The sequence below is a fragment of the Elephas maximus genome, chromosome 7 (genome assembly GCF_024166365.1).
Source record: "Elephas maximus indicus isolate mEleMax1 chromosome 7, mEleMax1 primary haplotype, whole genome shotgun sequence".
NCBI classification, from domain to species: Eukaryota; Metazoa; Chordata; class Mammalia; order Proboscidea; family Elephantidae; genus Elephas; species Elephas maximus.
In genome coordinates, this window is record NC_064825.1 from 118,407,098 (window position 1) to 118,420,109 (window position 13,012).

The following is a 13,012-nucleotide window of genomic DNA, read 5'->3' on the forward strand; positions in this document are numbered from 1 at the left end:
TCCCACCCCAGGGCAGGACCAAATATCTTCATGGCCCAGGACCAAGGATCGCTGCTAGAGAGTCATTAGCAAAGTAGACAGAGGATGGTCTGAGGCTCTAGAAGGGAAAATTTGAGATCCAGTTAAGACAAAAGTGATGATGAAGGTGGGAAAGAGAGGAGACAGGAGGGAGGTGTGTGTTGTTACAAAAGAGCAGCATGAGGAATTCTGTGGTTTAGGAATTATTCGGTATCTTGAATGTGGTGATGTTGAGTATCACAGAGATGATGAAATTGTACAGAACTTAACACACACACACACACACACACAAATAAGTACAAGAAAAACTGGTGAATCTAAATAAGATCAGTGGGTTCCATCAAAGTCAATATCCTGGTTGTAATATTATACTATAGTTTTGCAAAGTGTTACCATTGGGAGTGTATTTCTCTTCAATAAAAGGAATTTCTTTTTTGTAAAAGGAACTTGTTGCTGCTGCAACAAATTACCACGAATTTAGTGGCTTAAACAACACAGATTTATCATCTTACAGTTCTGGAGGTCAGAAGTACAAAGTAAGTCTCAGTGTGCTAAAATCAAGTTGTCATCAGGGTGCGTTCCTTCCTAGTGGCTCTAGGAGAGAATCTATTTGCTTGCCTTTTTCAGCCTGTAGAAGTCACCTGCATTCCTGCCTCATAACCCCCTTCTCTATCTTCACAGCTAACATCATAACATCTTTAAATGTCTCTCTGACTTTGGCTCTTCTGCCTCTCTTTCTCCTTACAAGGACCGTTGTAATTGCATTGGGCCCACTTGGGTAATCTAGAATAGTCTATTCCTCTCAAGGTCGGCAGATTAGTAAACTTCATTCCATCTGCAACCTTAATTTCCCTTTGCCGTGGGACCTAGCATACTCACAGTTTCCAGGGATTGGGTGGACATTGTTGGGGGGGATGGGTGGAGAGACATTATTCTGCCTACCACAGAAGGAAACTGGGCAAAGCATAAAAGGAATATTTCCATATTTCTTAAAATTGCATGTGAATGTACAATTATCTCTATGAAAATATCAAAAATACATTTAATAGAGGGGCTTGGGCAGACATGGTTCTAGTACCATGCTTGTCCTTTTTTCCACTCTTTTCTATTCTGTAATATCCCTTGGATTAGGACAGACATGGCTGTGGCAGCACGGTTGTCTGCTTCCCACTTTTGCCTCTTTGAATATATGCCAAATAAAAATTTTCTTTTTGCTTTACTAAATTTGGGATATTTTTATCCTACAATAGTTAATGGCACAGTCATCAAGGATTTCTGAAGCTATGAATCCAGTTGAACTCGAGGATACCTGGACTGCGGAACAGAAGCTGGCAAAGAGCAGTCCTGTCTTCTAGACCTATGTGTTTGTACTCAATGTCTCTTTGACACTGATGGTGTAAGTCCTCTCAGAAAATGAGCCTTTGCTTATTCTTCTTTGTTCCCTTTCTCATGTTTTCTTAAGCTTTGTTTGGCATATTTGTTTGAAAACTGGTTGTTTCATTAAGAAGAGTCTTTCTTAGATTTTTGCTTGATCTTTTGATATCTAGTAACTGTTTTGGGGAACTGAAGTTTAGGTCCAGATTCTGGTGTTTGCAACATCAAAGAGGGAATTCTATTTTCAAACAGCTCTGAGTCACTATAAGTTGCAAAATTTGGGCACTGGTCAACCAGTAAAAGCCATTAGGGCAGTTACCAGAGCTCATCATGAGCATTGAAGACTCCTGGGACAGGACACATTTGTCTAAGCAAAACACTGTCCAAACCTCATGGCTTTCCACATTAGGGTTCTTTTTGTGATTCAGAGAAAACCTGGTAGATAGTGCTCTGTTTTGCCACATTTGCAGGGGCAGGTGGCAGCTTCTGACTGTTTTATGATTTCACAGGGAGAAGTGACAGCTCCTGACCTGTTTTATGAAATTTAAGGCAGAAATGGTAGCTCCGTACCTGTTTTATAATATAGTTTCTCAATCATGAATCACAATGCTAAAATTAAAATCGTCACTAGCTATTTTAAAGTACTTTCCAAATCAGAGAAACTAGTATATTTAGGGCCTAAAAAAGGAGACTAAGTCTCGAGCCAGCAGAATGAATTAAGTTCAAAAGGAAGGAAACCAAAAGCTTGAACCTTAGAGCTTAACATCTTTAATAAATGAGGCTAGATTTTCCCCCCTGCTACCGAGACGCTTGTTTGGGGTTCATATTTAAAAACACTATAAAGTGAATATACTAGAAGTAATTTGGAAGATGAGTGACCACCATGGGAAAATGAGCTTCATTTGTGTTGTCTTTTCCTTTCGGGGGAACTTTTACTTGATGCTCAAGTTTTGTCAAAAGGTTTAATATTCCTCCGTTTGAGGTTCTGACAAGTTAATGAGTTTTATCTAGAACCTGTTTTTTCCATTGAATTGAGTCGATCTTATCAAAAATTGGTATATACACTTTAAGAAACTGGGATCCTTGTTTTGTGTGGTATTGTTCAGTGAGTATGTGGTCTTTCTGTCTCCTTTTGGTAATTGGATGGAAACACAACAGTGATCTCTGCCCTCATTAGCCAAGGTGACATGAGATAACAGAATAGCCTTGCATTTTTTATTAGCCCAAGAAAGTGTAGTCTGTGCTGCAGCAGATACCTCTTGTTGCATTTGGATAAATAACACAGGAGAAGTAGCACAGGATATACACAGAATTAGGCAGGAAGCTATTGCTTACACACTGTAACACCCTTACAAGCACCAGATTCATTTGGTTGGTTACCATCAAGAATAAGCACACAGGCTAGATCACTATTGCAAGGAAAAGTCAAGTTCTTAGTCTCCATCTTGACAGTATTAAGCATAATAAAACTTACCTTCTACTATCTTGTTGTTGTTATAGTTAAGTGCCATTGAGTCGGTTCCAACTCATAGCAACCCTAGGGGGCAGAGTAGAGCTGCCCCCATAGGGTTTCCAAGGATCAGCTGATGGATTTGAACTGCTGACCTTTTGGTTAGCAGCTGAGCTCTTAACCACTACTCCACCAGGGCTCCTATTGTCTCATACACTTAAAAGGCAAAAGAAAACCTCGGGCTAAAATGTTGATATACATTGAGTTTGTGCATTCCTGCAATGTGATTGATGAGAATGTCACTCTTACTTGAGATCCTGGTGAATAACCAGATGGTGTTCAGTGGAAAACCAACATCGTGAGTTTAAAAAGCCTGCTATGGCCACTATCTAGGAGCCCAACTAAGTCCAAGTATCGATCATCCATGTGTTACCTCCAATCTCCAATCAAAAGAAGGGAATGATTTAGGAGGTAATGTTGGAGCCATTATCCCTTGTCCCAGAAGGTGGCCCAGTTGGACCTGGACCCACAAGGACTCACAAGAACGCATCAACTGAGCCCTGAGGTACAAAGAGAATAGCTAGGACAATCTTGGAAAATATCTTTTTAGGGAACCTTTCACAGAGACTAATAAAACAGAGCACACAAGACTTTCCAGTCTTTTCGGCATTAGTGAATAGAAGATTTGTTGGACCAACAAAGACCCTCCTGACTGTCATTCCTGAAAGCTGTACCAATGATTGTTAAGAAAAACAATTGAAAATGTAGAATCACGGAGATTGGTAGTTTCTTGCCAATCTGTGAAAAGGTGAAGCTTTCAGTGGTTTTGCCCATTAGTGATGTTAATATATATTGATGATTCTGTAGCATTCCTTGGTCTCGGGCAGACATGGCTCTAGCAGCATGGTTGAGTGCTTCCTACTTTTTCCTCTTTGGGTATATGCTGAATAAAATTTTTCTTTTTGCTTTAAAAAAAAAATACATTTAACAGGAATGTTTGTTAATCTATGCTGGGGTTAACGTCATTTTCTCTGTATTGGTCATCATTCCCATACACTAAAGCCTCCACCATCCTCAGCTAACCCTCTGCTGTAGGGAAAGAAAAGGCTTTCCTCCCCATCTACTTTCCCCCTGACAGCTGTAAAACCAAAACCCAATCGAATATGCTTTTCCGAACCTGAACTGAAAACAAAAACTTTCTTTTTCTTGCTCTGCTATTTTTGGTTCACCGATATTTTTTAAGTTGTAAGAAAGACCATTGGGCCATTTACATTTGACCTTCATCTGGCGTTGGTCTATGCCAAATCCTTCCATGACACATGGCTGGAAGAGACACAGTTCATTGCTTCGGCAAGCAAGACTGCACAGCCACAGCTATTGGCGATGACTGCTGTTAGGTAAGATCATCCAGAGGCCACTCAGAGTTCACTATTTCCACTCCGTGCTTGACCTCTCTCACAGGAGTGAGGGCTGTGCCTACCAAGGATGTGAGAAACACTCAGCGATTCAGAACACTCAGGTCAGAAATCCGCAAGAGCTGGCTAAACGACATCGTGCTCTGAACAGAGTTTCATGTGAATGGAAATTTGTCAGGTGAGCGTAAATATTTTAAAAGCACATTATTCACATTTTGAAGTGTGATATTTACATTCAAAAAATAGAAAATTGTGTATAATTTTTGATGATCCCATTCTTGTATTCGGTCTCTATTTAAATATGCTGTCATACATTGTCTGTACTTATATGTTTAAATTTGATATTTATCTCGAAAATTGAAATGTTAGCGAACATCAGCAACTAGCCGAAAGGAAATTAATGTTTCAGTTGTGATACACCACTGTTTCACTGAAAACAACTTGATGGCATCACTATGAAGTGAGATTTTTCTTCCAAAAGTACTGAATAAATGTACGAGAATGTTGTGAACTGAGACTTCAACTGAAAGAAATCAGCAAACCGTGCGAATGTAAAATCAAAGTTCTTCCAGTTTTTTTAATATGCTGGTGATAAGTGGCTAGAAGCATTTTACTACATATTAGCTCTAACTGACTTCTAAAATGCATTTATGCATTCTATTCTCTTTATGTTATCAAAGTCGAAGACTTGTTTTTACTGCAAAGTAATATTAAAAAAAAAAAAACATTGCCATCAAGGCCATTCCAACTCATAGTGACCCTATAGGACACAGCAGAACTGCCCCATAAGGTTTCCAAGGAGCAGCTGGTGGATTCAAACTGCCAACCTTTTGGTTAGCAGCCAAACACAACCACTGCACTGCCAGGGCTCTGTAATGTAAAATAATGACTATAAAATATGACCTAATGTTACTATTAATTGTTAATATTATACTTAATATGGAACAAACCAGAGAAAATCCATGTCAAGAATTTTTCAAGTATGAAAAGATTGGAAAAAAAAGCACTTGTAAAATTTGCAACATAGATATTGTTGAATACCATGCAGGAAATTTAGACAGGCACCTGAAGCATCACCATCTGGATGAACACGGTGCAATGCAAAGCAAGAAGACCAAGAGGACTGAAGAAAGTGTCAACAGTGTTCTGAATAAGCAACAAAAAACATTTGGATGAGTTTGCCATTCCAGAATGTCTTAAGGTGAAATTAGATAAACAATTGTCAAGGCATATGCCGAATTATTGTTAATTGTAGTTCTGCGTTAATTGAATGTTCAGGATTTTGTAAAATTTCAAATCCAATTATTACTTGAATTCATCAAAATTTTCAATCAAATCAGAGAATATTAGGCAAATGATACCTCATTTCTCCTTAAAACTTAGAGCCAAAATTAGTAGTAATCTAAAAAAATAAATATTCTCTTTGAAAGTGGATGTTGCCAGTAGATTGACTCAGTCAATTCTAGGAGTTAACACTCAGTTCCCACAACACAGTAAGATACACGTGTTGACACTGGCAATGAAAGAATTAAAAGAAAGACACACAGGTTTGTACATAAAAAACACTGCGTATCGAATTTTAGAGAAAGACGTTGATTTACAGCAGATTTATTCTGTAACCATGAATAATGGCTCTAATATGATTAAATTTGTTGATTTGCTCAGAAATGATAGTGAACTCTAATGGCAAATGCCTAAGCAAAATGATACTTTTGAAGACTGGCTCAGTGCACCCTGACTCACAGACATTAACCGTCACGGAATGTGGTGAAAGCGACAAGGCTTATAAGAAAAAAATTGACTGGTGTAAAGCGTGGTCCGTACACACTTCAATTAGTTATTAAAGGTGCAATAAAAAATGCTGAACTGGAAGAACTTATTAGAGAATGTCATGAACTCATTCTAATACTTCATATTCTGACGTTGTCAACCAAATTTTCTGAAAATAATTTAAGGAAACCTGTCCTGGATTGCCCAACAAGATGGAACAGTATGTATACCATGTCAGAAACTTTACTAAGCTGCAAAATATTCTCTGTGATGTATTAGCTGAGATTAATATGAAATATTACTTTTTTAATAACAAATGGGCATATGTCAAATTAATTTTGGAAACTTTAAAACCTTTTAAAAAAAAAAAGTTACAGCAAGATTGCAAAGTGAACAATTAACCAGGAGTGATGTTTTTGGTATGTGGGTGGAAACTAAGCTAAAATTAAAAACTCTTAATACATTTGGAAACACATTGATTGAGAAATTTAATGTCAGGGAGAGAGTTAACATTGAAAATGACAGCATCTTAGGAGCAGTTTATCTAGGTCTTTGTTATCAATTTTTGGTTAGTTGTCAAGTGAAGGTGAAGACCATATAACATTTAAAAAGCATTTGGGAAATGATAGAAAATCTGAAAAGGAGCAATATTGAAAGGGCGACAAGAAAAAGCCATTCTAGAAATACTCTCATTTCAAATGATGATGTCGATGAGATGGAATTATTTCTCAAAATGAAAGAAAAAAACCTTAATTGAGATCAAACAAATGCAGTGTTAATACTGACTCCATTAACAAGCTTTGATGGTGTACAAAGGGTTGAGAAGAAAAATATCCCCAATTAAATACGAAATTGTAGTTTTGGGTGCACCAGCTACTTAGGTCAGTGTGAGAGAGCTTTCTCAGATTTGAAATTCATCTTGTAAGACAACAGGGATAGCTTAAATTAAAAAATGTTAGAGGACATTGTTTAAGTTAGGTGCAATTACGGTTTATTGCAATGATGTTTCCTGAGTGAACTGTATAATTGTTTCTGAATTAAATCTATGTTTGCAATAAAATGTTTACTTTAAATAATGTTATGGCAATTCTTCAGCTTAGAACTGGGGTGAATATTAAAGTATTTATTCTATTGCATTTTGCCTTTATGTGTTGATGTATTACGTATGATAGAATACTTGGTATTTCTAGTATTTTGTGAATAAATTCTTATCAATTTTACATGACTATTAAGTGTTTTTTTATTAAGTGTTAGCAATGAAATGTAGCCTACATCAAAATTAACTTGGGGTTCAGTGTACCTTATAATATTAAATTGAAAATTTCCTACCAAAATTTCTTATAAAAAAGTATTTCAAATCAATTTGATAATTATACAATATCTTAGACGTGTTTTTATCACAATACTATTTTTAAACCAACTCAACATTGCAGTGAATTCTAGTGTATTTTAAAAAATAGAATTTTTTAGAAAAATAATATATTTACATCATGTTTTTCTTCCTATTGAAATGCTTTGAGACAGTGATTAAAGTTGAACATCACTGTCACTTTAGATTTAATTATTAATGAATGTGTAGAAAGAAATGGTTTAATATAGCGATTTTCAAAACTAATTACAAAATCTTGAACAAAATTTGAGTTAATATAGAAACACAATATTATTTCTAATATAAGAAACAATTTGGTAGCCATATTTCATCAAAGAAATTGCTCCAGATTATCCATTTGCAAAATATAAATTTAAGATCAGAGAGTAAAAAACAGGTTCAAACCAGTTTGGTCATGGTTGAAAAGTGAAACCAGAACAGAACCAAATTTTTGCAACTTTGGTGAACCAGAATAGAAAAAATTATGATTCAAAGTCCTGAAAGAAAATCACACATTTTATGGATTAATCATTTATACTGACGTAATTTTTATGCAGTAACTGACTAATGAGGTTAAGAAAAATGTCATCAGATTACTGCCAAAGATACTCGTGCTAGCGGGCAAAAGCTAATGACTTCCCATCACCATAGTGAAAGGGGATGTGGATTGTTGAGGAATAAACATGATAATATCTCAGAAATATTCCAGGTGGAATAGAAGAGAGTACAAAGACACCACTTTCTAAGACTTAACATTACACCAAGGTTGTATTCCTCATCATATGCTATTATGAAATGCCATCTAGTCGGCTCCAACTCACAGCGACCCCATATACAACAGAACAAAACACTGCTTGGTCCTGGGCCATCCTCACAATCATTGCTATGTTAGAGCCCATTGTTGCAGCCACTGTGTCAATCCATCTCATTGAGAGTCGTTGTCTTTTTCGCTGATCCTCTACATTACCAAGCACGATGTCCTTCGCCAGTGACTGTCCAAAGTATGTGAGACAAAGTCTCACCATCTTCGCTTCCAAGGAGCACTCTTGCTGTACTTCTTCTAAGACAGACTTGTTGATTCTTCCAGCAATCCATGGTATATACAATATTCTTCACAAACACCGTAATTCAAAGGCATCCATTCCTCTTTGGTCTTCCTTATTCGTTGTCCGGCTTTTGCATGCTTTCACCAGTCTAATGGGAATTATACATGATGAACAAAGCTGATGACCACTAAAATGTTCAGTATGGATTCTCCTTCTAGTAGAATCAGCATTTGGTCAATAGAAGTGCAATAATAATGATGCCTTGCACTTGAAAGATATACAGGCAACAAATGCCAATGTATTGAGCATATTGGTAAACACTGATTAAATAAATGAATGAAAGATACAATCCTTAAACCTATGAGACATGAAATACAAAGAAGCTCAATAACTTTCCCTTGTTCAAATAGTTAATAAAATCTGGGCTGAGGATTTGAACCCAGTCAGCCTGACTCCAAGAGTTCATGCTTTATACCCCTATGCCATATATCAACTTGCCCATCCTCCTAGAGAGAAAATCAAGGAAATGGCCATTTAATAATTCATTATAGCCACTGGGACATCACCAAATACAAGAGGAGGAAGCCAAAATGTTGGTTTTAAGACAATGTTTTGGTGCTCAGCAAGACTCCCTACCAGGGCATCTACTGCCTGGGGGAGAAAGGATTTCAATCCTGTAGAATCTCTTAGCAGTTGAGTTCAAGCAGGAACCATAGAGAACTCTCTGAACTGATGGTCCAGAACTCAGGATAAAGCCTGTGGACTTCTCTCTGCTAATGACCACCTTAGAGTTAATAAAGTGAGGCATGGAGTTAACCAAGATAGAAAGGCATGTGAGCGACGTTGGGACAGAGCTTCAGTTGTGAGTCATGGCTGTGTCAGGCCCCAGATAGTATGTGCCAGTGATGACAGCCACAGGAGTGAAACTATAATAATGATAATACCTTTCCTGGCAAACCCTTTTCCAGTTCAAAGGTATCTGCATGTTTTTCCCCCACTTGCTCTTTCAACACCACCGAGGCAGCCATCCATGTCTGCTGCCATTAGCCCGATTTTACATAGAAGGAGACTAAGGTTTAGAGTAAGTGGAAGACCAAGCATTCAAAAGTAAGTTTTCAGAATCCAAGACCTTCCCCATGCAGGGACACACAGTCCCTGAGCTCATGTAAGTCAACAAGATGCCAAGTCCTTAAAGTTCAGAAACTTAAAGAAAAAAAAAAAAGGTCTCAACTGGGAGTCTCAACTCCACATATTTAACTCAAGCCCCCGAGTGTGAGATTCTCAAGAGAACAGGTCCTAATCTCACAGCCCTCAAAATAAACCCCCTTATGTACAAATATAAGAATATCACCTTGGGAGTCATCAGCCTGTAGCAGATGCAGAAAGGGATATTCTAACATAAATACGATTTCAGAGAAGTAACTTCTCTTGTGTTTGTTTCTAAGCAGACAGAAAATGCTGTAGTGTCTGGAAGAAAAACCCAAGTCTTGACATCAGAGAAATACACCAGGCATTTTATCTTTGCCTCTTTGCAGCACTTCACCTCCAGAAAACCCAAGTGAAACCAGAGTAGCAGGATCAGTTTGCTGATGGGGTGAGTTGGGAGTACTTTGGTCACTCAGCGCTTAAAATAATACCTTGAATATTGTTGATGGTCAATAAAAGCCTTTTTAGTCTTGTTTACCAGCCAACATTTTGGGAAAGAGAGAAGTCAGGTCTAGACCCAAAGTTTGCTTTAGTTAAGAATATCTCTGAAAGGGCTGCAGGAAAAGTCAGTAATGCTTGAATTTAGAACCTTTTTTTTTTTCATTTAGAGCAACACTGACCCTCACCCCTACCTTATGGGCCACCGTCACCATGCTTTTGCTCAAGTTACTTCCTCTGCTTGGAGTTGCCTGCCCTGGCAGTACTGATCTCCACCTGGTCCATACAATCCCGAACATATTTCGAATATCAAATGTGAAACCACTTATTTCAGGAAGGGTTTATAAATGCCCTAACCAGGTGAGATCTTTCCCTAAATTAAAATCAAACACCATTTGATATACATTTCCCTTTGGATAGTACCAAATACCACCCTTAGGGTTCTAGGTGAGGCAAACGTACTCAGCTACTTCCTTAAAAGTTGGCCTTGAGCCCACCCAGTGGTGCCTGCAGAAGAAAAGCCTCCATGAAAACCCTGGCAATCAGCTTCCATTAAGATCAAGAAAACCCTATGGATTGCTGTACTACTCTGTAACACATGAAAATAACAACACGTGGGGTTACCATGAGTCGGAATCAACTCAATGGCTATGGGTTTGGTTTTGGGGCGGTTTTGACATATTAACTGACTTTTAGCACAGACAACCAGGCTAAATGTCTTCAGGATGTAATTTACCGTTACAGACCAATTTCAACATTTGCTACGCTCGATTTTTCTTTTGAACTGAGTTGACACTCCTTAATCTCATACTCTATTTTCCTAATGGCTTATAAAACAGATATAGATTTAATTTAATAAAACTGCTTTATTTTGTTGAGGTTTGTTGAATTTTGGGACTATTTTCACCTTTGAAGACACCAGAACTCTTGGATTCAAGTGACTGTAGTCCTTCAATGTAGACTCCTTGAGGTAGGCACATTTGTTTCATTATCGCTGATAAAAACGTTTCAGACTATTTCAGTGAACTGACTGCCTCCTCACCTTTGTGAACAAATCAATCTCATTGACTCTTTTCGTCAGTTGAAATGCTACAGGTCTAAAAACAAGGAAATAAATATGAATCTTGAATTTCAAGATAAAGATTTTTCATGAAACATGACTTCTAAGTGCAAACAACTTAATCTAGGACTCAGCCAAAAAATGGCAATATGTTCCAATGTTAGAATTGACAGTGTCAGCGTTTCCACCTGTAAAGGGATGTTGCTGTTAGTTGCCGCCGAGTGCCCTAACATACCGACTCCCCACATATGTCAATTCCATCCCCAAGGGAATGAAACGCTGCCTGGTCCTATGCCATCCCCATGACTGATTGCAGATCAGACTGCTGAAAGATAGTATGTCTGTAAACTGCTTTAAAGGCTGTTTAAGGGATTAAAATACATTCTATAAATATTTAATAATTACCAAAAGTCATATGGAATGTGCAGTGAACACTAGGAACTGCCAAATCATTGCAGATATAGACTATGAATACTTTTGAAGCCTCAGTATTATATCACACTGTAATTAGTCAATTAGCTCTTTTCCCCACATTATGTTTTTTCAGATTTGGATTGAGAAATGTAACTCTAGTGAGTTTATTTTCACTACTACATATTGTTCTATTATTTTATATGTCATAATCTTTTTAATCATTAATTATTTAATTTCTCTATAAATTTTTTGTATTATATAAAATGGTTTGATTTCTATTTTTTAAACTTCCATTAGACAATCTCTGCATTTTAATGATGAGTTTTGTCCGTTTACATTTATTATCCTTACTAATTTATGTGGATTATTTATGACATCTCATGTGACATCAGAGCCCTGGTGGCACAGCGGTTAAGAGCTCAGTTTTTAACCAAATGGACAACAGTTCAAGTCCACCATCTGTTCATTAGAAACCCTATCAGGCAGTTCTACTCTGTCTTATAGGGTAGCTATGAGTTGGAATCAACTCGACGGCACCTAACAACAACAACAGCAACATGTGATATCTATGAAACTCGCTTTTTTCTATTTTTCTTTTTATACTGTTTTCTGCCTCCATTTGGATTGATTTTAAAATTCTATATTTTCCCTAAACTCAAAAACTACATACACTTCATTTTCATCCTTCTTGTTCCCAAAAACATGCACGTCTATATTAGAGTCTAAAGTAAAGAATTTTAGAGCACTTTAAACCTAATGAACTCCTCAATCTACTATATTAGTGTCATCTTCTATTTTCATTTTCTTTATCATCCCCCCTGGTGGCACAATGGTTAAGACCTCAGCTGTTAACCAAGAGATTGGAAGTTGGAGTCCCCCAGCAGTCTCTGAGGAAGAAAGAACTGGCTGCTTCTGCAAAGATTACAACCAAGAAAACCCTTTGGGCAGTTCTACACTGTCACATGGGGTTGCTATTAGTCAAAAATTGGCTCAAAGGCACCTAAGAACAACAACATGGACAGTATTACTAATATTTTTTACTGGCTTTATTTATTCCAATTTATTCACTCATTTGCCTATTTCTGGAGCCTTGGTGGTACATGGTTAAGAGCTCAGACTATTAACCAAAAGGTTGGCAGTCAAATTCACCAGCCCCTCCTTTGGGCTTCCATGGGGCAGTTCTACTCTGTCCTATAGGGTTTTGGTACCTATTTCTAAGCTACCATTTCTTCTCATTTTTCAGACTTTCTCTAGGGATTGTAATTCCTTTCTGCTGAACAGTAAACTTTAAAAATATCTTGGGTACACACACATTGATGATAAACTCTCTCCATTTATTTTTGCATAGAAATGTTTTATTTTTTTCTCATGTTTTTCATTAACTTCTTATTTAAAACCTGTAAAACTTTTATAAATACTAAAATTATAGTACTGCTGTATATTTCACTTAGA